This window comes from Diceros bicornis, chromosome 40 (genome assembly GCF_020826845.1).
Source record: "Diceros bicornis minor isolate mBicDic1 chromosome 40, mDicBic1.mat.cur, whole genome shotgun sequence".
Classification (NCBI taxonomy): Eukaryota; Metazoa; Chordata; class Mammalia; order Perissodactyla; family Rhinocerotidae; genus Diceros; species Diceros bicornis.
The window spans coordinates 8,287,894-8,314,331 of NC_080779.1; the positions used below are offsets into that span (position 1 = coordinate 8,287,894).

General features: G+C 45.0%; 1 protein-coding gene across 1 annotated transcript in view; it reads left to right on the forward strand.

Moving 5' to 3' along the window:
• Window positions 1–822: 822 nt before the first annotated feature.
• The window catches only part of FHL2 (four and a half LIM domains 2), a 66,225-nt gene continuing 40,609 nt past the window's right edge, over window positions 823–26,438 (forward strand). Inside the window, exon 1 of the mRNA XM_058534370.1 lies at window positions 823–900. The gene's annotated coding sequence lies outside the window, so the exon portion shown is untranslated. The remainder of the gene's footprint in view (window positions 901–26,438) is intronic.

Here is a 26,438-nt window from a genome sequence, read left to right on the forward strand (position 1 = left end):
TGTTGCCAAATAGCTGAGCCTGGTTATTCCCCCTTCTGTGGCCCCAGCCACAGATGAAATGCCTCTCAGAAATAAGAAACTGAAAAAATAAGAAATTTAAGGGTGAGTCAGGAACTGCTGCTCGTCTTTCAGCATATGGTTTGAAAAGGCTCTAGTTAGATTTCTGTTTTAATTCTATAGAAGATATGATTTGTAGCTTGAGAAACCCTCATAATCGTGCATGAGCAGGGAGGATGGAGTGAGAGAGGATGTTCGGTAAATTATTCCACTGTAGCTTCCCATAACCCCAGCATTTGTGAAGCTGATCCCTTGGTCTTCCCCAGAATCTTTCTCATTCAAGCGAATGCCCCTGAAGCCACGGGAGAGAGTCAGCATGCATTTTTCAGGAGGCGGCACTGAAAATCCATACCGGGCCACCGAGGCGCTGTGTGGCCTGGGGGAAGTCTCCTCCTGTTCTATGCCTCAGTGCCAGCCGCCTAATCTGAGGGGCTCACAGTAAGGAGCCGCGGGCAGCCCGCCAGAGGCTCTGCAACTTGTCTGACACAGCGAGATCCCTCCTGGCGCTGTGGCTTCCCCCCCTTCCTCTGCTCTTTGGAGGCTGGAATCTGTGCGAGGCCTGGGATGTCCTTGAGGCGGGCAGGCCAAATGCAGAGCTGGCAGCCCCTTCCCATCTGGGGGCTGAGGTGCCTTTAATTCAGATACCTTAAAAGGCTTGCGGGATCCAGGGGCTGAGTTCTTATCTCCTGTGCTCTGAAGGGCCCTTATTTATAGCCCTGTGGGCTAGAGCGGCTCAGCTGGCCAGCAGCTGCATACACGGTTGGTTGGGGGAATCCAACGAGGTAGTTGTCCTGTGCTGCGGCTGTCCCCTCTGGTCGGGCTGGAGGGCAGAAGACAGGACAGGTAAGGACTCCAGTTTCCTCCTCTCTTTCCTCTCCCTTGCCATCCCTCCCGCCCTGCGCCTACACAGGCTTAGACAGCAGCTGCGCAGGCTTCGTGCTCTGTGCGGAGGGAGTGTCGCAGCCCTGGGAGGGAGCTCTCTGGCACTGTGAATTTGCAGACCCCGAGCAAAGATCCAGGTGGCACTGGCAGCTGGCACCCCCAGCAGCAAAGCTCGTGCCCCACGGGCCCTGGGGAAAGAACAGAACTGTCCTCCCCAAAGCCACAGCACGTTCCTGCGGGAATGTAAAGAACACAGAAGAAGCCCTGTTCATCCTACCTGCTCCCAGTTGAAATCAGGAATTTACACTGACTTGTGAACAGTGGAAAGCGTTTTTTGAAAAAGGAAAGAGAAAGAAAAAAATTATGAAATAAACATTGGAATGGGGTAAAGCCACAGTGCTCTTGAGCTTTTTCTCCCTGACAGAACCGGATGGCCTGGGGTGAAGAGGCAAATTACTGATGAGTCTGATTACACTGGGAAAGTACGTTTGTACAAGATGACTTGTTATGGCTGATGGTTCGAAAGTACAGATAGCTGTTGTGTGCTTTAAAAAGGAAATGCGTTAATATTTTACTAAATTCTAGAGCAGTTGTATGCAAAATGCACAATCCTGAGTAGTGCATAATAATGCATTAATTGCATAATAAAGTTAATACTGATAGAGTGACATATATATGATAATAGGTATTGTATATGTAAACATCCTCTAGCCAGACTCCATGCAAGACACTTTTATAAAGTCCAATCTAAAAGGGAAAAAAAAAAACTGTCAGACTAGTTTTATTTTTTTTAAATAATTCTGAGGTCAAAAGATAGTATTAATGTCTGCATTAAAGGATAACGTTATTTTATCACATATTTGCTCTAATAGGTTTGTTGTTGTTTTATTTGTTTCTTGAGGGATGTTATTTGAATTTTGTTTTATTGCTAGGTTTATAACAACAAAATGTGCTGTAATAAAATCTATTACATTTTGAGATCCATCGTATCTTAAAAAAGTTTTCATTTTTAATGGAGTAGCGAACTAATCAACTCAAATGATTACATTTTGGAGGCTTTTTCTAATGTTAAGATGGTATTTTAATGTACAACCTCCACGAAAAGTTGCATCTTTTCCCATCAAGCATACCCTGACCATTCATTGTTCACCCGCCGTCTTGGCTGTCTTTGCACACATTCTGCACCTTTAGATTTCGTCAGCCCGCTTGGGGCTTCCAGGACTGGTTTCAGATCCTTGAGGCCAGGACATGTAGTACCTCTCGCTGCAGTCCCACAGCTCTTAGCACAGGGACCTACACACTTTCTGCTGGTCTCTAAAATATTTCAGACTTAAAAACAGATGGCCAAGGGACACCGCCTTTAAATTATCCTCTCCCCGCTGTTAAAAAACAAAATTCAACTGAGTAAATTTCAAAGATCTTATTGGCTTTATTCCAGGATTCACGAATCGAGCAGCATCCCATCCAGCAGCGTTGCTCCGAGGAGCAAATGAGAGACTTTTACGGGCAGATGGGAGCAGGAACAAGGAAGTTACACTAGGCAAAAAGCAGATTGGTTGTGGCAAGGTCACTGTCCCTTAGGGGACGGCAGGTCCATCAGGCAGATGACCTCATTAGTGCTGGCCAGGCGATTCCTGACCTACGGGTTCAAGATCCATTTCTGGGAGAGCCGAAACTATAAGTTAAGCATCAGTTTTGTGACGTGGGGCTTAGCATCAGTAACTCCATTTGGGGCCTGTTGTCTTGTTTTTAACACCACCAAAGAGACACAATTATATTCATAGCATTTATGTTTTCTTTTGTTTTTTTCCTTACTATGCAAATATATCTTTACCATAAAAAATACAGACCAGTAGAGAGAAGAAAATGGAGAATTATGTGTCATTGGACCATTCAAAAATAACCACTCTTAGCATTGTATTGTTTATCTTAACTATTTCTTGATTCTAAGAGGTCCTTGATTGTAAGACCAACCACTAATTTGATACTGGCTTTAAAAGAGAGGGAAAAAATTCCCACTATGTTGTACGGATTGATGTATTTTAAGATAAATCCAAAAACAATAAATTATGGGGGGAAATATAAATTATAGTTAAGGAAAAAAAAATATATATATGATAAGGTTATTTGGTAATCTACTTTTTGTCCACTTTATAGTCAATGTACTTTTACTGTGCATTCAAGCTCTGATTCTTTGAAAATTGGTTATCTCTATATGACATTGTGACTTAGTCAGAATATGAAAATATTCATAATAGTTGGATAAATGGGAAGGAAAAGCATAAAGCAAGATTTAGATAAGTAATTTTTATCAGAATATAACTTGTTTTGAAGTATGATCTGCTAATTTCTACACTATTAATGCTACCTACTGAATGGTGAAATACCTCAGTCATCTTGTGCCTTTATCTGTATGCCCCCAAAACTTGTGTTACTGATTTTCTTCATTATCATTGATTTGTCAGCCTTTCATCACTTAGTCTCCAATATACCAAAATGACACAAAATAGAAAGGAACTAACATAAGTTCTGAGCAATTTGGTATTTAACAGATGTATTTCATAAACATCGTTAATTTTTTTAAGTGTAAACCTGTAAAAATAAAATCAATTTTAACTCTGAGGACATTTTTACAATTTGCGGCTTTGTCTGAATTTAAAAGATAAATTTTAGATAGACACAAGAGAAATAAAAACTCATTTTAACAGAAGACTTTTGTTACAGTTAAAAAGTAATACTGAAAAGTTAAACTGAAGTAAGACCGTAACAAGCCAATGACACATAAAATGTGCTTCACGTGTTTTATTAAGAAGGTGTTAAAGGGAAAAGTGCAGGAATTTCATTTTGGTTTTTAAGAAGTGCGCCTTCTACCACTGCCTGGGACTCGTGTAAACAGCTTGAAGGGGCCGGGGGGTGTCTGAAGTGGCAGCAGGAACCGACGATTTTCACGAGAACTACAGGCCACCGAGCGCTCTCTCCCAGGCTCACCTCTGTGCTGATAAATCTGGACTAATTTTCCAATGTCAGCCTACAGTGTAGCATGACACAAAATAGAAAAGACAAGAGGTTGCTTGTTCCAGTTCTCTGTAATTCATACTCTTTGTAGAAAGATAAAACATTATGTGAAGGCACACAGTGTTATATGACAACATATTATATGTAATAACTAAAATGATGAGCAGTGCCATTGCTCAAAAGTAGAGCAAGGTTACATTAATTGTGGTATAGCCATAGTGCGCAATATATACAACAATTGAAAGTAAAGTTTGCATAGAATTTTTAAGTTTTAAAAATCAGAATACAAAGCTTTATTCATAATATATAGTCTCAACTGTGTAATATATATTTTTATATAAATACTGAAAAAAATAATAAATAAAATGTATAAAATTATTGTTTCTGAGGGATAAGATTAGTAGTAATTTTATATTTTCTCTACATTTTAAATAGTTTGCTAAATTTTCTACACTGAGACTAATCATGAAAGTTTTTTTACTGCAAAATTCCACGCAACTATAAAGCATTCTAATTATTGCTGCCAATTATAAAAACTGTAAATAACCAACCAAAATGGTCAGACTCTTAAAAATAATAGCTAAAATTTATTGAATGAACTATAACCAGGAACTATGTATTTGCTCATTTAATGCAACCACCCTTCAGGTAGGTACTATTATCATTATTATTATTCCTATTTTCCGATAAAGAATCAGGCTTAGAACAGTGTTACCCACTGCAGAAGGTGCAACCACGCTAACGACGTGGTCTGGCTTTGGGACTTGGTAATCTAGCTGGTGTTAGAGGAACGAAAGAGCAAGATCAAGGCCTCGTGCACTGAACAGTGCGGTTTGAAAGGCGTACAGGAATGCTCTGGGAATGGTGGGTAACGTTCGTACGGGAATATTACTTGGAACAGGAGGGAAATACTTGGGGCACTTTACACAGAAAGAGGTATGGAGCCTAGAGGAAGTAAGGAATGATAAAGACCGAGAACATTATGGGGGGACAATGTGAACGACATGGCGATGGGAATAAATGGGATCCGTCCTGCCAGGTGAAGGGTGTGTCCGAAGGGCACGAGAAGATATGCTGAATGTACGTGTGTTGGGGAGGAGGGTGAAGTAATGACTTAAGGACAGTGGCTACTTTACTTCTCTTTGTTCCTTTGGGACGTTTCTAGAAACCAACAATTTCTAAGAAGAAATGAAGAGGTGTCTCGGCTCCCCAGAGTAAAAAGGAGAAAAACCTTCTCTGTAAGGAATCTGAATTGGGGCTAATTTGAATTCCAAATGTAAAATAAAATGAAGCTCTGGGTTAGAGAGTTAATAGAAGCTGGCATTTGAGAGCTTACGTGTGCAGGCACTGTTGTGAGTGCAGGCACTGTTGTGAGTGCTGCACGCACGCGTGCGCACACTCACACACACGCACAGGTTCGTGTGAGCCGCACAGCAGGTCTCTGGGGAGAGCTGCAGGCTTCCCCATTTGTGTGTGATTTCACAGAGGTGCTGGGTAGTAAGAGGCTCAGAGGCAGGGTGCGGCGAAGCTGAGATTTGAACCCAGGCAGTACAGTGCCAGGACTGACAAGACTCCGACCAGAGACACTGGAAGTCTCCACTAGGGAGAAAGGACCTCACCTTAAAAATGCATGAGGGCATCCAACTTATTGTGTGTTCTTTTTTTAATTCTCCCTTTATTGCCAGCACCTTCTCAAGAGCATGGGAAGGGTGTCACTCTTCTTAGTCATACGCCTGATAGCTAGCACGGCACCTGGCACACAGCAGCTGCCTAATAAATATTTGCTGACCTAAATTTTTGTGTTTAATTCAGGCGTTAAGAAGTGTTAAGATCCAAAGGAAGGAGCCAGAAGTTTTCCTTGTTGGCTAGTACTTTTCCCTTCTGCAGCACTGGCTAGGAAACGGGCTTGATACTCACTTCCTACCCTTTGATACACAGCACAGGACATAGTTAATGATCATAATTTTTTATGGAATTTTTATTGGGAAATAAAATGAAGATTTGATGATAATGTATCCCTAAGGAGTAAATTCTCTGACTTGGAAGTTTTCATTCAACATAGTCAGTGTATATGTGGTGTGCTGCGTGTAGTATGTGTATGTGAGTGTGTGTGAGGTGTTTGTGTGTGGGGTGTGAGAGTGTGTGTGTGTGTGTGTGCTGGGGGAAGGGAAAGAGGATGGAGATGCTGAATAAATTCTAAACGCTGTAAACTTTCTTTTTCAAAAGCTCTCCAATTTGGTTCAGAATCTCTTAATTCATTTATTAGGGAACAACATTTTGCTCTCTTTAAATATAACTTAGTAAACAAAAATGCAGGTAAGAGAGAATAGTCTCCTTATTGCAAAACTCCAACATTAATTACTCTGAATTACGGACCAAGTGTTATGCCCTTCCAATCCCTAAATCAAAAGACAGAGGTCAACAGGACTTTCAAATCAGTTAGGTTCAGTGAAAAAATAATAACATGGGTGTGATATAAAGGATGCTCAGAGATTTTGACAGTGCATGAGACAAACTCCTTTTAGGCACCTCTCTACTTCTGCAAATTGAAAATGCAAAAATCCTATGAACAGGTGCAAATTTATTGGCACTCAAATTAACCAGCTTGGGCAGTCATCCAAATGAGGAAACAAATATTCACAATTCTATGTCTAAAACTCCCTGATGGAAAAACTCTGAGGGCAGCAAGGAGGGTGGAGCGAGCATCTTCTAATTAAAACAGAGTTCCCAACAAGTCAGTGAGTTTGGAAATTCATAGCGGCAAGTTCAACATCATTTAAACAATGGAATTTGGACAGAAGAACAGATAAACCCCTCGCCCCCATTACTAAGCAGCAGTGGTAGCCAGTCCTCGAGTCCGGCTGCAGATTACCTCTGGCAGGGTCCTGGCACGCAGCCCTGAGCTGTCTCTACTTGTGTAAGCAGCACCTCACTGTTTCCCGGGAAGCGTCAGCAAACCTCCTCCAGCCTCAGGCAGGAGCAGCTGGGCAGTTCCAGAGGCCAAAGGGAGCTCAATTGAACCACAAGTCTTTTTTTTTTTTTAATTTCTCATCTGTCACAGTACAAATGCGCCCTTTTAACCCTTTTACACACACACACACACACACACACACCCGCCACTTCCTCTCTGGTAACCACCTATCTGTTCTCTGTGTCTATGTCTTTGTTTGTTGTTGCCGTTTTATCTTCCACATATGAGTGAAATCATACAGTATTTGGCTTTCTCCATCTGACTTGTTTTGCTAAAAAAAAATTTGTTATCATATTTGTAACTTAAGTTAGACTGTATCTCTCACCTGCTCAACACTCTCCAATGGCTTCCCAAATCAAAATAAAATCCTAATGCTACATAACCTACAGAGCCCTTTATGATGCAGGTGCCGGGAATCTGCCTCATCTCCTCCCTTTCTCCCCCTCCATCTAGGATGCTCCAGTCACACTGCCCTTCCGCAACTATGCCAAGCAACTGACCTGCCCCAGAGCCTTTGCACTTGCTGGTGCCACTAATGCCTCAGGCTCTCCCCCAAGAAGATAGCACACCTCCCTCCCTCTTTCATTCACACACATCTGAGAGCCACCCCTGAACACCCCATCTAAAGTTACACTCTTGGCCACTATCTAGCTCCTGGCCCTGGTTTACTTTTCTTCAAAGCACGTATCATCTCACATAGATACACACCCACAGAGTCACATGTATGTCAGTGTCTGTGTCTCCCCAATAACACGTGAGCTCCCATTTCCGCAGAGACTCCCTGTTTTGTTCACAGAGATAGCCCCAGTACCTACAGCGTGAGTGGTGCATGGTAGGTGCTGAATCAGTCTCTGTTGAAAGAGGAAGCCTCAAACAATCCATGCTTATCTATTTCATTTGAATTCTGAGGAACTTTTTCACTGTAACAGATATATCATCACCCATCACAAAGTATTCTTACTAGGGTCCAAGTCTAATGCTCCCCTGTCCACAACTTAACCTCATTTCAAAACCTTTCATTTCAAAACCTTCCACTACACTTGCATTGTGTTAAAGGGGAAAGTGGGCATCAGGCTGCCTGGGTTTGGGTCCCAGCTCTGCCACTGACAACAAGCCCAGGCAAGATTTCCACTTCCCAGAGCCTCATCTCTAAAATGGGGATAATAACAAGAACCTCTTAAAGCGCTTGTAAGGATTCAACAAAGCAATAGTAGACATAGCTCCCCTTAATTGCGTTCATTCCACATGCCGGAAAGCACACGGTGTTTCGGCCTCGCTTCATCTGTCCGTCTCCACAACAACCGTAGGGCGTGGGTACTATTATTACTCCCAGTTTACAGATGAGGAAACAACCTGAGATCCAGAGAGGTATCTCCACCAAGGAGATTTAGTTGCTATGTTAGTTTCCTGTTGCTTCTGTAATAAATTACCCCAAATTTATTGTCTGAAAGCAATACAGATTTCTTCTGTTACAGTTTCAGAGGCCAGAAGTCTGACACGGGCCTCACAGGGCTAAAATCAAGGTGCTGGCGGGGCTGTGTTCCTTCTGGAGGCTCTAGGGAGGAACCCGTTTCTCTGCCTTTTCCAGCTTCTAGAGGCTGCCTGCCTTCTTTGGTTTGTGGCCCCTTCCTCCACTTTCAAAGATGGTAACGTGACATCTTCAGATCTCTCCGATTCTGACTCTCCTGCCTCCTCTTCCCCATATTAGGACACTTGTGGTGCCACTGGACCCTCCTGGATAATCCAGGATAGTGTCTCCATCTCAAAACCCTTAATTTAATCACAACTGCAAAATCTCTTCCCCGCTTCTGGAGAGTAGGACGTGAACAGCTTTGGCAAGTCACTGTTCTGCCTGCCAGCTACTGAGAGCAGCACTGGGATTTGAACCCCAGCTGACCTCCTGACCACTATACCACCGGAGTACACAGTGAAGCCTGTGGTGTGCAGTGGACCGCTCTCCCTGTGTTGTGATGAAGGGAGGATGGAAAGCTTGGATCTTGGGTTCCGGTTTTATGTATGACACCAAACAGGACAGTTCGTCCCCTTCTGCCCTGTCACCTGCATATAGGTTGCCAAAGATTCACAGTTAACTCTAAAAGTCATTTTATCTTATCAAGCTAATTTTAAAATAATCAGTCTCACCTCAAACATATTATTGACTTTCAAGAAACCATAGACATTTGATAAAAGTAGGTTGCAAAATGGAAATGAAAGCCCTGCTCGGAGACAGGCCACGTGGCACTGCCCGTGAGGGGAAGGTACCTGGGCAGCCGGGGCAGAGCTGGAACCAGGATGCCCACAGTAAGAGAGCGGGCGAGGAGGAGCCCATCAACACCCGAGAGGCGCCTCGCTCAGCATGCTGCCAGGAGGCACGCAGGGCCCAGCAACACAGGGGACCAGGAGAGGGAGGTGGCCCAGGCCACGACAGCAGGGGCTGGGGAAATGTCAGCAAGCAGCAGAGCAGTCTGCCGCACAAGGAGCAGAGGGCCTGGGCAAGTGCGGCCGCGCGTCAGCCCCAGGAGGTGACCGGCGGGCTTGGATCAGGCTGGTGGCCTGTGAGGATCCCAGCGTCTCAGGGGTGGAAGAGCCCGAAGGCAGTCCCAAGGCCCAGCAAACGAGACAGTTCAGGACAGAGCTCGAATCCACAAGGGAGACAAGGAAACAAGGCAGAGCTTATGCGGGTACAGAAGAAGCGGGTTTGGGGGAAACCAGAAGTTGGGAATGGACTGCGGTTCGGGGAAGATGGGGTGTCCATGCTCAGCAAGCCCCTGACTCCCGAATCTGTGGAGCTGAATTGTGTCCAGACCTCCCTTGCGTGGCATGGGTCTGCGCATTAATATATACATATTCCCTCCACCCATTTGGGGACAGCTCAGGAGCTGCCAGGGCGGAAAGCATCTGAAAGGGTTCAGGTCCCCCAGGCGGGTGGGATGGGGGAATGGCCTCAGCAGGCTCCTGCGTGATAGCACCATGTCACGACTGTGAGTTTTAGGGGTAGGTACCCAGTTGCATTATTCTGAGCCTTTCCTTAAAGTGTACATCACAATGCTAGAAACTTGAGGTGGATAAACACATGGGCTATATGTTTTTGTGGCAAAGCAATAATAATAATATAGACTGTGTGCTATAGACCTAATTTCCTCAATTATTCATACTTAGGGTGACCATAGAATTTATGGTCCAAACTGGGGCACTTTAGAGGGAAAGAGTATGCTTTTATTTAAGTATGCCAGGTCAACAGGTGTAAACGGGCAGGTCCAGGGTGCCGCTCCTGGGGGCGGGTCCAGTCTCTGGGCCCCAAGCCTCATCTACATGCACCAAGGCCACCCCCTCCTCGCATCCCCAGAGCTGCCTTGGCTGGAAACAGAAACGTTTAGAGGGACTATTCAACCCCCATAAGCTTCCAGCAACCTCAGACTTTGTGTGTGTGTGAGGAAGATCAGCCCTGAGCTAACATCTGCCAATCCTCCTCTTTTTGCTGAGGAAGACTGGCCTTGGGCTAACATCTGTGCCAATCTTCCTCCACTTTATGTGGGACGCTGCCACAGCATGGCCTGACAAGTGGTGTGTTGGTGCGCTCCCAGGATCTGAACCTGGGCACCGCTAAACCACGGGCTGGCCCCAAACTCAGACATTTTTATTCCTTTCACACGGAAGATAAGAAACCTAGAAGTAAAGTTTCTCATAAAGTATGTTTCCAATGTGATCCCCTGACACTGGCCACCATGTTGAATTCAGACGTGTTTCTTTCTCCAAGAGATTGTCGACGTTTGAGAGTTGCAGGCCCCACCTCGTGGCTTGATTTTCTTGTGACATTTTCCTAAGTCAGGGTACTTTTCTTCTCGGCTGTCACTCCACAAGTTCATAAGGGAACCAGGAGTTCTCCCTCACCTGAGTCTGCCCAAAATGCAAGTTTTTCAAACTAGGGGTCAGTTTCATAGTTCTTAGTGAGCCACATAAAACATTTAGTGGATTGAGACCACAAATTTTTAACAATAAAATGAAATAACCTAGAATAGAAAAAAAAAGAGAATAAAAAGGAATAGAATGCACCTCCCATTCATAGCAAGGATAAGAATTACTTCATGACAATATGCTTCCAGCACTACACGTGGGCTGTGTGAAGCGGTTGTGATGTAAAACGTACTTCCTAGTGTGGGTTGCTGTCAGAGAGCTCGAGATTCACTGCTGTAAACCCTGTTTCCAGGTTTCCTGTCTCCCTTCTGGATCCTCACAGTGCCAAGGGCCGCTCACTCACTCCTACGCGCCCTCTCAGACGTCCTTCTCTCTCTCCAGACAGCCTGTTTTGATCCTTTAGGCTGGAGCCAATGAGATTGTTTCTCACTTGATCAATTCTGTAAACCTGAGTCTGCATGGAAAAAAGAAAAGAAAAAAACAAAACAAACAAACACGAAAACCTGTGCCGTTCACCAAAGAGAGAAAGGGCCGCGTGACTACGTAGCGATTGCTGAGAAGCTTAAAAGCAACTTGGCTCATTATTAGGCACTCCGCACCTCTTCTGCAGCATCTGCTGCCCCAGTACTATTTGTGCCTAAGTGTGGAAGTGCAAATTCTCTTAATTCACCTCCCTTCCATGCCACAAAATAAGTGAAAAGTCTCACAGCCTGAGCGCCTGGCCCGCCCTGCACTGCTTCGGGGTCTCTGCAGCCGCTCTGGCTTCCAGCCTCTTCCTGTAATTTGGCAGAAGGGCTGGCGGGCGGGTAACTGGTTGCCCCCACATCAAAGGCTGCCTTTCATGACTGCTGGCTAGGGGAAGGGGGAAGGGGGGACCCTGTGCAGAGCAGAAGGGAGAGACCCTGGGCAGGATGTCCGGAAGGAGAGTGAAAGCAAACTGCAGAGGTATTTTAGTAGACATGCTGTTTCCATTCTTTACCATGTGTTTTTCATTCTGGTCTTGGTTACTTTTGACTTGAATTATGGAGCTCTGTCTCTTGGTTAAGGTAACTGAGATGCGATTGCTTTTATACATCAAAAATGAGTATTGACTTTTCTGGGTGGGGCTGGGAATGATGGTAAGTGGCCAAGACACAAAGCACATTGCCTTTCAGAAGGCTGGAAACTCTTGTCTTCCCTTTTCCTGGTGGGAGTAGAGAACTTATGTTTCCAAGAGCTGAGAGCACTTTGACAAATGCAGATGGTAAAACATTACTTCCACCATAAAAAACACAGCCCCGATGATGGAATAGTGGGGCCATTATACAGGCAAAGAGGAAGCAGACACCTTTTAAGCAGAGGGGCAGGACATAAAGATAAACAGTCTCCCTGCTACAGAAATGTGGTGGATTCCTCTGAGGTCTGAAGCAAGTACTTCCTCTCTTTGTACCTCAATCTCTTCTCCTCTAAAACGCAGATAATTATATTTGTAAAGAGCTATCGTTAGAGTTTATGAAATACGTTTTTGAGATCCTCAAGTAGCTTCCGAATAACTGAAAGTTGACCTACAATTTCTAATCATTCAAAAAGCTGCCCCTTGCCTTTGCTGGGGCCACGTTGCTCTGTTGGCCTTACCCAACACCTGGGTACAGCCAACTACGTCCGTGCTACGGTAAAGACAAAAGAATCCTCACTCCTCTGGGGGCAGAGATCAGAGAGAGAAAGGAAAGAGAGGCCCCAGGGACCTGGCACTTGACACCACTGCCTGAGTCTGGCCCAGTGCAAACACCCTCAACTTTCGTCAGCCTTGAAGCAGGCTCTGCTGGTTTCCCATGTCATCCAAGCTTCAGGAAAAGGCAAGAAGTGGGAGAGAAAATCAGTGCTCTGACGTTGCTGACTGAAGCCTCTACTCTGGTTTCGTGGTTTTCTGAGAGACAGGGTGTCTGTTGAATGAAAAACATCAGAATGAAAAATAGTCATTCTGCAACGATTTTGATATCTTGGCCAATGCAATCCATAGTATAACTGATTCAGACCTTTGTTTTCTCAATCAATCAATCAAATCAAGAGGACACACAAATCAACCTAAAGACATAATTGTGTGGCAGTATTAAACTGCAGACAGTATTTCATTTCATTGAGATTTCTTTCATCTGCAGCATTTAGTTGTCAAAGATAAGTCACATCTGTCAGGACAAAAAAATTGGCAGAAAATGTGTTTTAATAGTCCTCATGTTTTTAAGTGGCTTGTGGTTCTGTTTGTAGATTTATGTCTAACCTAGAGCTATAATCCCGTAACGAAAAAGTAAATCAAACCATGACGAAACTATAAATCAAAAATGTTTGTCCTTGTATGTGACCCATTGTTCCCATCACAGTTTTGCTTCTTCAGTGGCTTTATTCTGTCTGAGAAATACCAACTATCCATCTATGCTGGGTCCCGGCAATCCCCACGCACGTGTCCACACACACAACATTCATCTCCACACGCATCTTGCCACCAACTTGGGGAAGCCAGGAATTAGTTATACTTCACAGGACTCCTTGCTAGTCTCATCAATGACAGCAGCGTCTTAAAAACCCAAAGCAAAAAAGCAAACAAGTTACAAACATGAGCAAACCAACACGACTTTAAGCCAAAACAGCTGTTTCTTACATTCCTTTTCCTTTCTGGTCCTCAACACAGCCTAGATCACTGCTGGGCAGGCGTCGTGCTGGAGGACCTGCACAGGAGCTGGGAGGGGCAGCCCTCCACAGTCTCATTTCGGGGGCAAGTCCTCCGGGCTGACCCTGCACTCAACTACGGGACCCCAAAGAGGCAAAAGCTAACGGGAACAAAAAGACTTAATACTGAACTCTAGTCTAAACATAAAAATAGTGCAGTGAGGAAATATTAAATCTTTTCTATTAAATCAAAGAAACAAATCTGGAAAACTAGACCTTAGAAGGTTGAGTTCCTGGTGGTAGGGACTTGATTTAAGAGGCCAGTACAGAGCCGTGCCTTCCACGTAGTAGATACGCCTTGATGTAATGTTACAATAGCAATGCAATGGGGAGTGGATACATTTGTCTTGCTGCTCAGAAGAACAAGATTGTTTTCTTTACCTCAGACATTGGGCTTTCTGTAGCATAGTTGTGAACGCTAACCCAACACCCAGCATCCAGTGATCAGACATTCAGATCGCCGGTCTCCTCTTTAAACCCTGGCCTGTGACCTTAAATAGAGCAGAACACTGCCACAAAGCCCCAGGTCACTAGCACCAAATCAAATTTACAAGGGGTCTGTCCCAGGCACTCCACGTGGAGATGGCCACCCTTCCAGGCTGGTGATAAATTGGTAACTATGGGACAAGGGCTACATTCACTTTATTCTCACTTAGGAGACTCGTTTATCAAGGGGTCCTGGACCGTATGGAGTCTGACTAGAATTTACATCTCTCCCGTGAGTCCGAACTATGCATAACACACGGCCACCAGGCCACTGGGCAGGGACGAAAGGAGAAATAATGAAGACTAGTTCTTCCCCCAACTTCCATTTTCCAGTCTCCTAGTTCTCCTCTCCAGAGCCAACTATGATTGCCAACTCCTTGTGCATTTTCTCAGAGATACTCTAGACAAATCTAATGGACATGCAGCTTTTTCTTACACACAAATGATAGCAAACTCCACACAATGATTTGCACCTTGATCTTTTCACTTAACACTCTATCTCGGAGATTGTTCCATACCCATATGTTCCATATATAGGGATTCTGCCTCACTGTTTGTAGTTGTGTAGTATTCCAATGTAAGGATGAATGACTTGACTGTTTCCTACCTGTCAACATTTAGATGGTTTCCCATCTGTTGCTACTGTAAACAACGCCTTAATATATTTCTACATTTGTGTTTGTGTACAACAAATATATACAAGTATAACCTTCTGGGTCACAGGATCTGTAATATGACATCCCTTAAACTACATTGTATCACAGAAAATTATGTCATAGGCTACTGAGCAATTGTTAAGAAGCTACATAGTGGGGCCGTGGCTTAGCGGTTAAGTGCATTCACTCTACTACCTGCAGCCCCGGTTCGGATCCCGGGCACGCACCGACGCACCGCTTCTCCGGCCATGCTGAGGTGGCGTCCCACATATAGCAACTAGAAGGATGTGTGGCTATGACCATACAACTATCTACTGGGGTTTTGGGGAGAAAAAGGGAAAAAAAGGAGGAGGATTGGCAATAGATGCTAGCTCAGGGTCGGTCTTCCTCAGCAAAAAAAAAAAAAAAAAGGAGGATTGGCATGGATGTTAGCTCAGGGCTGATCTGCCTCAAAAAAAAAAAAAAAGAAGCTACATAGTGAGCAGCACTTAGCTTAGTTGCTAACTGCTAGAATAGCTCCAGGAAGAGGTGGTGTTCTTCTTTTCTTTAAAAAGAGAATGGAAACAAAAAATAAAAGAGAGTGGAAAATTTCCTTCTGCTGACTAGAAAAAAAAAAGTCAGATTTTATGCTTGGAAAATTTCTGTCCATTTTTTCAGGAGGGTGAATGGAGAGAGAGGGCCTGGAGAGAAGAGGGACATGGAGAGGCTCTGTTTTTTTGAGAGTTTATTTCTTGTGCTAATTGAGAAGGAGAAGCTATAAGGAGGGGTAGTGAGTGTTTAGAAACTAGGGACAGTCAAATGACTTGCTCAGGAGGCAGCGTGATGGACAGGAACGGACCAGCATGCTATGGAGTCAAATACTCTCCTGATTTGAATCCTATCTACACTGTTAACTCTGACTTTGGGCACATTATTTAACCTGTGAAACTCAGTTTCCCTATCTGTGAAATCTACCTATGTTGCTTTTTTTTATTCCCATCAGGCTTCTTATGCTATCATCTCCACATCCTCAACTGCCGGTGCCTTCAGCCTATTGAAATGTGGCATCTCTCCCTAGCGCTCCATTGAAATATATTTCAGAAGTCACCAACAACCTCCATATTGCCACACCCAGTGGACTCCTAGCAGCCTCTTGCCCATTCAACACTGCTGGCCACTACTCCCAGAAATCTTTTAGTCATTGACGCTCCCACTCTCTCTCTTGGTTCCCCTATCCCTCCCTGAGAGTCCCTTCTCAGGGATCTTTGTAGACACTTCCTCCTCTGCCTGCCCCTTAAACCCTAGAGGCTCCCGGAACTTGACTTTTGACCCACCCCTCACAATCCACATGCTCTCTTGGGTGACTTACTGATTCGATGGGGATGTTTTTTCAAACTACCATTTGGCTAATGACCCTTACATCCATATCACCAGCTCTAAACTTCCCCCTGAATCTCATGTCCCTACAAGTTTGGAAAAATTTTTTATTTGGATGGCTGTCTCAAAACTACTTCAGTTTCAGTAGGTCAAAACTGAATTCATCCTCCACCACAAACTTGTTTTTTCCATTTTCTTGATGGTGGTATCTTCTGGTTATCCAAGCCAAAGAAATTATCTTAAACTCATCCTCAGTATCCAATCATCTATCATAATTTCTGCTGGTTTTACATCTTTAAAATTCTTGAAACTGACACCCTCTCCCGATTCCCACTACCACTGCCCTTATTCACACCCTGCCTTCTTTAACAGGACTAGTGCAGCAGCCTCCTGTAGGCTGGGTTTTCCAGGAGCGGTCTGGGCTCTATTGAGGAAGTGCCCCCGGCAGAAAGTACGGAAACAAGGCAGGGAAGGGGAGGAAGCTAAGCAAGGATACAGTGTCAGGCTAAGCCCCAGCCTCAGTCTGATCCCACAGATGTTCTCCTGAGTGTAGATCATGCCTTAGATTTGACCCCACTCAAGGAGGCAGTGGGACTTTCCCGTTCTCACACCAGTCAGTCGTTGCTGAGGACACCCCAGGAGAAGGCGTGAAGCAGCTCCAACAGCCCAAGGGCAGTCCACACAGAAAGAGCAGAAAGGACCCGAAGGGGCCCACAGGGGTCTGGGCAGAGCACCAACAGCATCTCCCATACCTCCTAAAGGAGGCCTTGGTAGATTTCTGTACTTCAGCCAAAGTTGTCTATCAAAATCAAAGAACTGGTGAGGTCAGTCTCTCACTTAAACCCTCTCAATGACTTCCAATCTCCTAGCAGCACTCTCTGGAAACTGGCTTCCTTCTCATCTTAATAGGGATCTGAATTAGACAGGGGGAGGGAGTCTGTATTAAAATACATCCTCTCCTGAAGATTCACACTGTATGCTGGTTCATTAAAGGCTCTGAAAAGTTCCACAGTAAAGAAATCTGTTAACTTCTATAACTTGGGAATTACCAGCCCTATCTGACCTTAACCTTGAGTGCTTGCTTGTGTGTGTTTTGTATGAAGCCCTCTTATGTGCTGCTGTCTGCAGACCTAAGTGTGACATGCTGGCCTATAGGATAAAGCTCCTTAGCAGGGTGCATAACGTTATGGCCTGGCCCCAACTCCTCTCAGCCTCATCCCTGGCTCTAGTAACGCTGAACTGTGTGCCAAGCCCTGACATAGGCCTTGATGGGTCAGAAGGGCCTCTCCCCATTCATGCTGTCCTCCTGGCTACCTCTTGCCTATCTGTCAAGGCTCAGGTCAGATGACATCCCTTCCAGGAAGGCGTCCTAGGACCCTGTATCAGTCAGGGTTTTCCAGAGAAATAGCACCAAAAGAACCTATAGAGAGAGAGAGAGAAAGAGAGAAAGATTTATTATAAGGAATTGGCTCATGCGATCATGGAGACTGAGAAGTCCCAAGATCTGTAGGGTGAGTCAGGAAGCTAGACACCCAGAGAGCAGAGGTTTCAATTTGAATTCAACAGCAGGAAACAAACCAATGTCCCAGCTTGAAGGTAGTCAGGCAGAAAGACTTCTGTCTTACTCTGGGGAGAGTCAGCCTTTTTGTTCAATTCAGGCTGTGAAATGATTGGATGGGATCTACCCCCATTAGGGAGGGGAATCTGCTTTACTCAGTCTACCATTTCATGTGCTAATCTCATCCAAAAACACCCTCACAAAAATATCCAGAATAATGTTTGACCAAATATCTGAGCACCTCCTGGCCCGGTCAACTTGACACGTCACAGACCCCTAGCCATCACAGAACCTCACTTTGGGCTAAGTGTTTTTCCTGTTCTCCTATCACTTCTACACATACAGTTTCCATGTCTTTTTTTTTTTTAACCGTCTTAACTATTTTTAAGTGTACAGTTCAGTAGTGTTCAGTGTTCAATATTCACATAATTGTGCAACAGATCTCCAGAACATTTTCATCTTGCAGAACTAAAACTCTGTACTCATTGAACACTAACTCCCCATTCCTTTCTCTCCACTGCCCCTGGCACCCACCATTCTACTTTTTGTCTCTATGAATTTGCCTACTCTAGGGACCTCACATAAGTGGAATCATTCAGTATTTGTCTTTTGTGACTGGCTTATTTAGCTTAGCATAATGTCCTCAAGGTTTATCCATGTTGTAGTATGTGACAGGTTTCCTTTCTTTTTAAGGCTGAATAATATTCCACTGTTTGTATGCACCACATTTTGTTTATCCATTCATCTGTCAACGGACACTTGGGTTGTTTCCACCTCTTGGCTATTGTGAATAATAATGCTGCCATGAACATGCAAGTGTGACTATTTCCTCAAGACTTTGCTTTCAGTTCTTTTGGATATATACCCAGAAGCAGGATATACTTTCCATATCTTAACACTGACCAGACCTTATTGGGATTTCATCTTTACCAAACTGGCTCCCTCCCTTCCAGTCGCACTGGACTTGAAGCTCTGGAAGGGATGGGCTGAGTTTTATTCCTCTCGGTGGCAGTGTGAGGATGAATCACTGAGCAAATAGCAAGTTCCTGCCCAGTGGTTTCCTCCTGCTCACCCTCCTCCATCCAATTGCCATGAGAAGGACATCATATGAGTTTTTAATGTCAAAATAGCCCTAAGTTCCAGGACGGTTTACAAATTCATTTCAAAGATAAGGATTCTGGGTGAGTAGAGATAAATGATTCTAGCTAAAACCAGGAATAGGAGACAAGGGCTATTAAGTTGTGCTTGAAAATAATTAATGAGAAAGAACTGTTGTACATTATACTTTGTTTTTTTAAAAGTTCGCTTTAAATGTGACAGCGTCAATCTTTGATAATACTCTTTCTAAAGTTATAATATGCTTTCTATTTTAAAAAGTTACGTTTAAAACTTTAACTCAAACAGTACTAGGAAATTATGCTAACCTCCTTTAAGTTTTCCTACAGTTTAGGATATGATGGATGTCAGTCTGCCTTAATTTGGGGATCGGTTGTTTTGTTTGAGTGTGTGAGGAAGATTATCCCTGAGCTAACATCCGTTGCCAATCCTCCTCTCTCTCTCTTTTTTTTTTTTTTTTGCTGAGGAAGATTGGCCCTGGGCTAACATCCATGCCCATCTTCCTCTACTTTATATGGGACGCTGCCACAGCATGGCTTGACAAGCGGTGCGTCGGTCCGTGCCCGGGATCTGAACCTGCGAACCCCAGGCCGCCGAAGCGAAGGGCACCAACTTAACCCCTGTGCCCCCAGGCCGACTCCTTTGGATCAGTTTTATTGACAGAAATGAGAATGAATGAGTCTAAATATCTAAAGTGATGATGGTAATGTGCACACATATGCCCACATTGGCCCTTTTGTAATTCCTTCATGTTCATTCATATTACCGCTCCTCCCTTTAAATTTCATGAGGATATAATAAACAAGCCATAAGTTCAGGGCCAAAATGGTGGACACTTTGTAAATAATGAAATGGAACTTGGAAACCTTAAAATAAAAACCTTCTATGTACTGGTCCCATGACATCTTACCTGAGATTGGTTTAATATGCAGCGTGTTGCTTCTTAAAATAACTAAGCATATTTCTATGATGAAACTTTTTTAAATGCTCACAGCCGTCAATGCTGCCTCTGGTACTGGGCTTTGTGGCACGGTTCACTTCTGTCCGATAGCATTACTCATTTTCACTGCTGCTCACTTGAGTCTCTCAGCATTTCTTTCCACCCATGCGGACCCCTCTGGTTGCCAGCATAATAGAAACGCAAGCTGATACAAGAAGACATGCATACCACACACCTCCCTCTGGTCGCCTGTGCCAAGAACTCCTTCTGGTCTGAGTAAGACAAACCAAAAATGTTGGTTTTGGACAACACCATCAACTAGCAGTGAAATATATGACATGTTTCCCAGAGACAGCAGTCAGAATAGACTTCAAAAGGCATTGCCCAAATGAATCTGCTGGCAGGTGGTTTATGGATATTCAGAGCAACATCTGAAGGACTGGTGCTACCAGAGGCATTCAGTTAAAGTAAGTGTGGGCCCTGACCTGGACCAACACTCAGTTTAATCCTCTCCTCTCCATCTGCCAGGAGACCAGCCCTGGACCCTCCAGACATAGAGAAGAGAAAACAATTCATTTTGCATCTATTTGGGGTTATTTCTCTCATCAAGTCACATGCCCGGTTATTGTTGGGACCATGAAAGGAGGCAGACAGGCCAGGCTTCTCGAAGGTGAAGGGGTTGCCACTAAAGCTACCCTGGGTTTAATTTAAGACGTTCCAGGTCTTCTTCCAGCCTGCAAGCTGCTGCTTCCTTTGGGGAGACAAAACTCGCATGCTGCCTTCCTGCCCTCCTGTGTCCCGACCTTGGGGTGAGCACTTAACCCAGGGTCCCGCCTCCCGAGTCACAGACTCTGCCTCCAGCTCCGCTGGGGTGTAGAGGGTAATCCCAGGGTCCCCGCCTCAGTCTGAGAACTGGGCCGGGGCTCCTGGTGTTCCTCACCCTCTGGAATATTCCTCCATTCTGGTTAACTTGGCCTCAGGCCCTCGTGAGAGGAACCAGGCAGGAGTTGGCTTGTTCTCCTGGCAGGGACACAGGGAAAGGCTCCCCCAGCTGTAGCCTTGTTACCGGCTCCCACAGATAAGTGCAGCCCCGTGCTTTTCCAATCCGACTCATACAGAGGTCTCCAGAGGAGCTGACAATGGACCTAAGATGGACGCAAGGTGAATTTTATATCACTTCTCTGCTTCCTCTCTGGGATTGAGAGCCTCCATAGGCATTTAAGCAATGGTATCACATCATTTACTACATATCATGAACAGGACTCTCCATCACAGTAGACCAAACGGCAACTTTTGTTAGTCCCAAGCACAATTCCATTAGCCACTCTATTGAACAAAAATGTAAAATTTACCACTAACTTGGGGCTGACCTACAAAGTTGGTGAATGCCCCTACCCAGCCCTAGTTTGCTGTCTTGCTAGACCTATAATGCCGTGGCCTCACTGGGAACGGCTGAAGCCAAGTGTGAAACTAAGTCATGGAGACAGTTTGGGCTATCTTTAGCTTCTTCCTCTGCAACCATTCCCAGCTGCCAAGAATCAACAGGTGAATAGTACTGTGAGCCTTATTTGCCCACATAAATTAACTAGCTAAGTGCAGACTCCTTGCATATTTCCCAAACGGAATCTTCCTTTAACTTTCCCGCACCATGTTCTCCTCTTTCAATCCCTCACTTCTCCATTTTCCCTACAGACAGTCTCCTTTTGTTCTCAGGGAGGCAGTTCTTCCCAACCCACCTCTGGGGCTCCGTCTCTCTGTCCCAAAGTCGTGTCGCACGTAGACCTTCTCCTCCTTTGGGCCACAGCCCCCCTCAGTCCATCCTGCCACCACCTTCAGCTGTTTCTTGGCCCCACAGGGAGATGCTTCACACTCCAGTGGCTGCTGCAGGCTCTGGAATCTCTCCTCCTCCACTGCTCGGCACCACATCGGATGCAGAGCCCCCTAACACTCCTCTCCTCCTTGAGTGTCAGACGGAAAAGGGGAGAAATGAACCTTCCAAGATTCTAAGTCTAAATCCACACCCATCTCCTATACATCCACACCCTTTCCTATACGAAAAAATGCCACCATATCAGTAGCCAAAAAAAAAAAAAAAAGAAAGAAAACATTTGTTGTAATAGTGATGACGAATGATTGTTCCTCTAAACTCTGCGTTCCAGGATCGGAGATGTCAGGTTCACATTCATCGACTCTCAGCCCGAATAGTTCTGCTCAAACAAGGGGATGCTGTCCTCTCCCTGTTTGTGTATGCCCCTTGGAAATGAGCAAGAGACACCGGGCCAAAATCAACAAATTCTCACGGCAAACCCAACTGGCTGTGTGAAGGTGCACTTCTCGTAAGCGGAGCCTGTAATTCTGCAAGTGCAGAAATGCTGGTTCCAGTCTCTGTTGGGAAGGGTTCTAAGACTGCCTGCTGATGTTTAAGTCAAAATTAGGATCACATGACTTGGAAAGCCCGGTAGTCATCTCTGTGAGTGTGGATGGCAACAGCCAAAGAAGGTAAAAGTTTCCTAATCTGGCCTACCTTTGGGAATGTTTATACATCAACAGTATGAGTGAATGAAGGAAATATACCAGTTTTTCTTTCAGAGTGATTCACCTTAAAACAGGTATGGTTGGAGGGAGATGAGCTGTGAGCTCCTGTCTGGGACCATCTCTGCAGCCTGCCTATCAAAAGCACACTTCAAGAGTGGGCGGCCCTCTTCAAAGCTACAGCTGAGTTGTTATCTCTAAATAGGAAATCGCAAGCAGACCAGTTTCCACAAATGGCCCGTAACACACGCTTGTGCTTTTGTGGAGGAGGGAACCGTTACAAATCTCACGGGAGTGAGAATTTTTGTTTTGTATGTTCCCATTTGTATAGATGAAATTTTTTAAAGGATTTGATAGAAAATCAAACATGCCCCAAGCATAATTTAAGGACACAGACTCACTGCTTTCGGTTGCTAACAATGAAGACTCTGGCTTTAGTTTGCGCTACGACACAGACTTCAAGGAAGTCCCTCAGCGAGCAACGTTCTTAGTGGTTGATGGGCTCAGGCAGCGGGGCCAGGAGCGGGTCAGGAGAAGCAGCCCCTGCCTCATAAAGAGCTGGACTCTTGGAGGCAGAAGCACTATCCCAAGAACTTCCACGTGTTGCCCTTGCAGCCTCCTTTTCAAGGGGATGCTATACCCTGAGGGGTTACTCCAGTTAATGAAAGAAGAGCGATTGCCGAGTCCACATCTGCTGCCATCTGGAAGGACCGTTTCTTCCGCTTTGCTTTAATTCAAGTTGTTTGCAAGTCGGACCTCAGTGCAAAGCCCCGATAATTGAAATGCCCAAGTGGCCAATGAGCCTGGTTTGTCTGGTTCAAGTAGGCCCACGTGAGCCCTTGCATGCACCGCAGCCCTATATTGGTTTAGGCATTTTCAGGAAACTTAAATTGAATTCAGCAAATATTGAACAAGTTGCAAATTGCAGAGAATACAGAAGTGAATGTCTCAATCCTTGCCCATAAGGGGCTCACTCTTTCCTCTGTTGTTATAAACAAGGGACAGAGGAGACAATATAGAATGATAAAAAAATGAAGCTATGGATGGGTGCCCCACACAGCCTTCCTAGGGGAGACACCTGATCTGGGTTTTAAAGGAGAAACAAGAGTTTTCCAGGCAGAACAGAGTGAGCAAAGGAGTTCCAGGAGTTACATGATGAAAGGCATCTTCCCTCACTGGCTGCAGGTGGAACACGTGGGAGCAAAGAGAATGATCTGGAAGGGGTCTCAAAGACCTCCTAGCTCAGGATCGCAGGCCCTGCTCTCCTGACCTGGTAACTTTACAAACACATTCTTAGAAAAAGAAAACCTCTCGAGGGTTTCCTTCATCTGCTTTTAGCACGACCTGGAGAGTCAAGGGACCTATAGCGACATAGGGAAATAGGCACTCCACACAGACAGTGGGGAGAGAGAACTGAGTCCATAGAACATTAACAAGGTCTGGGAGCTAGGTTATGGCAAGGCCATCTGCAAGATGAAATTATAATTTCGAATTGTTGAAATGAAGGCAAAAATAAAAAGGAAGGAAGAAAGAAAAAGAAAAAGGCATCTCAAATTTAAGGACAGCTAGATGAACTTCTTGGATATCTGACAGTGATTTGCCATTGGAGCCTCCTCCATCCCTGCGGGGAAGTGCATGACTAATCTGGTACTATTAGAGAGTAATTGCTCAGCATCTCTAACTGTGCAGAAGTGTCCAAAAATATTTGTGCGGTTAGGATAGCCCAGAATTTTAAAAGATTTCTTGGGGGGCAAATAGCACTGCCAGGGTACGCTGAAGGTCAGACACTTGAGATGATCTTTTCCTGGCATTTCAACAGTCAACTACCATTGCAATGACGTAGAGAGAAGCAGGGCTGTTCTGGAAAGCGCTGTCGTGACTCTCAGGGTGAAGGTTAAAGCGCTTTCTGAAACAGGCGGAAGATATTCCTTAACTTGTTTTTAGAAGAACATAAAGCAACATAAAATATAGATTTTTTTTTTAAGATTTTATTTATTTATTTATTTCCACCCCCCAAAGCCCCAGTAGATAGTTGTATGTCATAGCTGCACATCCTTCTAGTTGCTGTTTGTGGGACACGGCCTCAGCATGGCTGGAGAAGCGGTGCGTCGGTGCGCGCCCGGGATCCGAACCCGGGCCACCAGCAGCGGAGCGCACGCACTTAACCGCTAAGCCACGGGGCCGGCCCTAAAATATAGCTTTTCATCACACGCAAATCCACACCATGGTGAAGAATCATCCACAGGAGACACTCTAGTATATTTTCAATGATTAATTAGCCGTGAAACGGACTTGAAGAAGAACTAGATAGTTTGAAATAACCCTTTAAGGTAAGAAGAGAGGTCATACATCCTTTGCTCCTCAGGTGAGGTAGAGGGGACACGCAAAGGTTAGGGGTGTTTGTCACCTGTGGCCACACACTGCCCCATAGGGGGCTCCTGGGCTGAGAGCTCAGCCCCCTCCCTCTGAGAGCCTGGCCAGCCCAGGCTCTTCCTCCCTGGACCACTGGATTTTCTGTTAATGACCCTGATCAGAGTGGACATAGTACAGAAGGACTTTAGTGGCAGGGGAGAGCGAGCCTGGGATTTGAAAGTTGCAGTGTTGACTCATAAAGTTAATTCACAAAGAATAATTGTGATTTCAAGTATGGTTTAAAATCAACATTCTGAGAAACAAGGCAGGCAAGAGAAACTCCCATTTCAGGGATGCCAGGAAGAATTGTCAGAGGCCACAGGGAAAAGTGCTTCAGGTATTTTAGGGAAGCAAACATGGTTCATTCACAATAGGATTTGGGGCCAGCCCGGTGGCGCAAGCAATTAGGTGTGCAAGCTCCACTGCAGCGGCCGGGGGTTCGCCATTTCAGATCCCGGGCACGCACCGACGCACCGCTTGTCAAGCCATGCTGTGGCGGCATCCCATATAAAGTGGAGGAAGATGGCCACGGATGTTAGCCAGTCTTCCTCAGCAAAAAAAGAGGAGGATTGGCAGATGTTAGCTCAGGGCCGATCTTCCTCACAAATAAATAAATAAATAAATAAATAAATAAATAAATAAATAAATAAATAGGATTTGGCCAGATTTACACAGACCTCGGACATCCACACTTCTTTCAAATGGGTTTTTAAATAGCTGACAGAGGAAAAAAAGTAAAACTACTGGCAGGCACAGAACAGAATGGATCACTGCAGGAAAGGACTGAAACAAAAAGAGAAAAAAAGATCTCAAATCAGAAGCAAACTTTTTCTGGGTCCACAATAGAAATAGTTTTCATCCGAAACAGCCCAGCAGCAGTTCCTGATCCTCGACGGACTGGAAATAAACAGCGGTGTGAATGGTTTCATTTCATTGGCTATTAAGCTGCCACATGAACCTTTCTTAAAGAGTTATAAAAGCCACCACAGAAACTTGTACCCAATGCTCCAAAAAAGCTTTAAGCAACTACGACAAACTCAGAATCATGGAGTTTTTTGTGGATTTGGCTGAAAATCAGACATGTTTTGAGGTTTTAAACACTGATTATTTGCATCCACTACATCAGTTTGTGAAAGAGACAGAGCAAAGAAACGGGATATGGAAAACTTGCCTCTTAAGAAAGAGCCAAGCATTTCCCCCCCCCTAACCAGCGCATGGCAAAGGGGGAAGGGGAAGGGAAAGTTTGCCTTTTTGTGGAGGGCTGAGCTTTGCCTGGAAGTCTAACAGGCCAAGGAACAACGTGTAGGTCCTACAAGAACACAGCTGTACCAGACCAAGTTCCTTCTGTTTGCTGGAGCCGACGTTGGCACCAAGCTCATGGGCACAGGCAGGTGAGCACCCTGCCTGCAGAGTCATCTTCCACAGAGGTTTTCCTGCTTGATCCAGGCAAATCGCGCTTTTAGAAACAGTGAGCCCAGGTGTCTGAGCCACTGCACTGAGGTCTGGGGCTGTGTCACCGGGAGGCGCGCAGAGACCTGCCTCCTGCACTACCCCGCTCCAGGGAGCCTGGCGAGAACTCACCCTCTTACCGCCAGCTTTTATGATCTTAGACACTTACTCACCCTCCAGCCATGCGAGGCAATTAAGAATGATTACCTCTGAATTAAGGGAAAATCATCCAGCAGTCTCCTGCCCAGGGCTTGAGGGGGCGGAACTGCCTGCGAGAAATCCTATTTCGTAAATGGGATAAAAGTGCTCTAAAAATCTTCATCGAAATGGTCAGTTAGGTACTGATGTTGACCCCCAGCTCATGTTTTACGGGTTCCCTTTCTTCGTGGT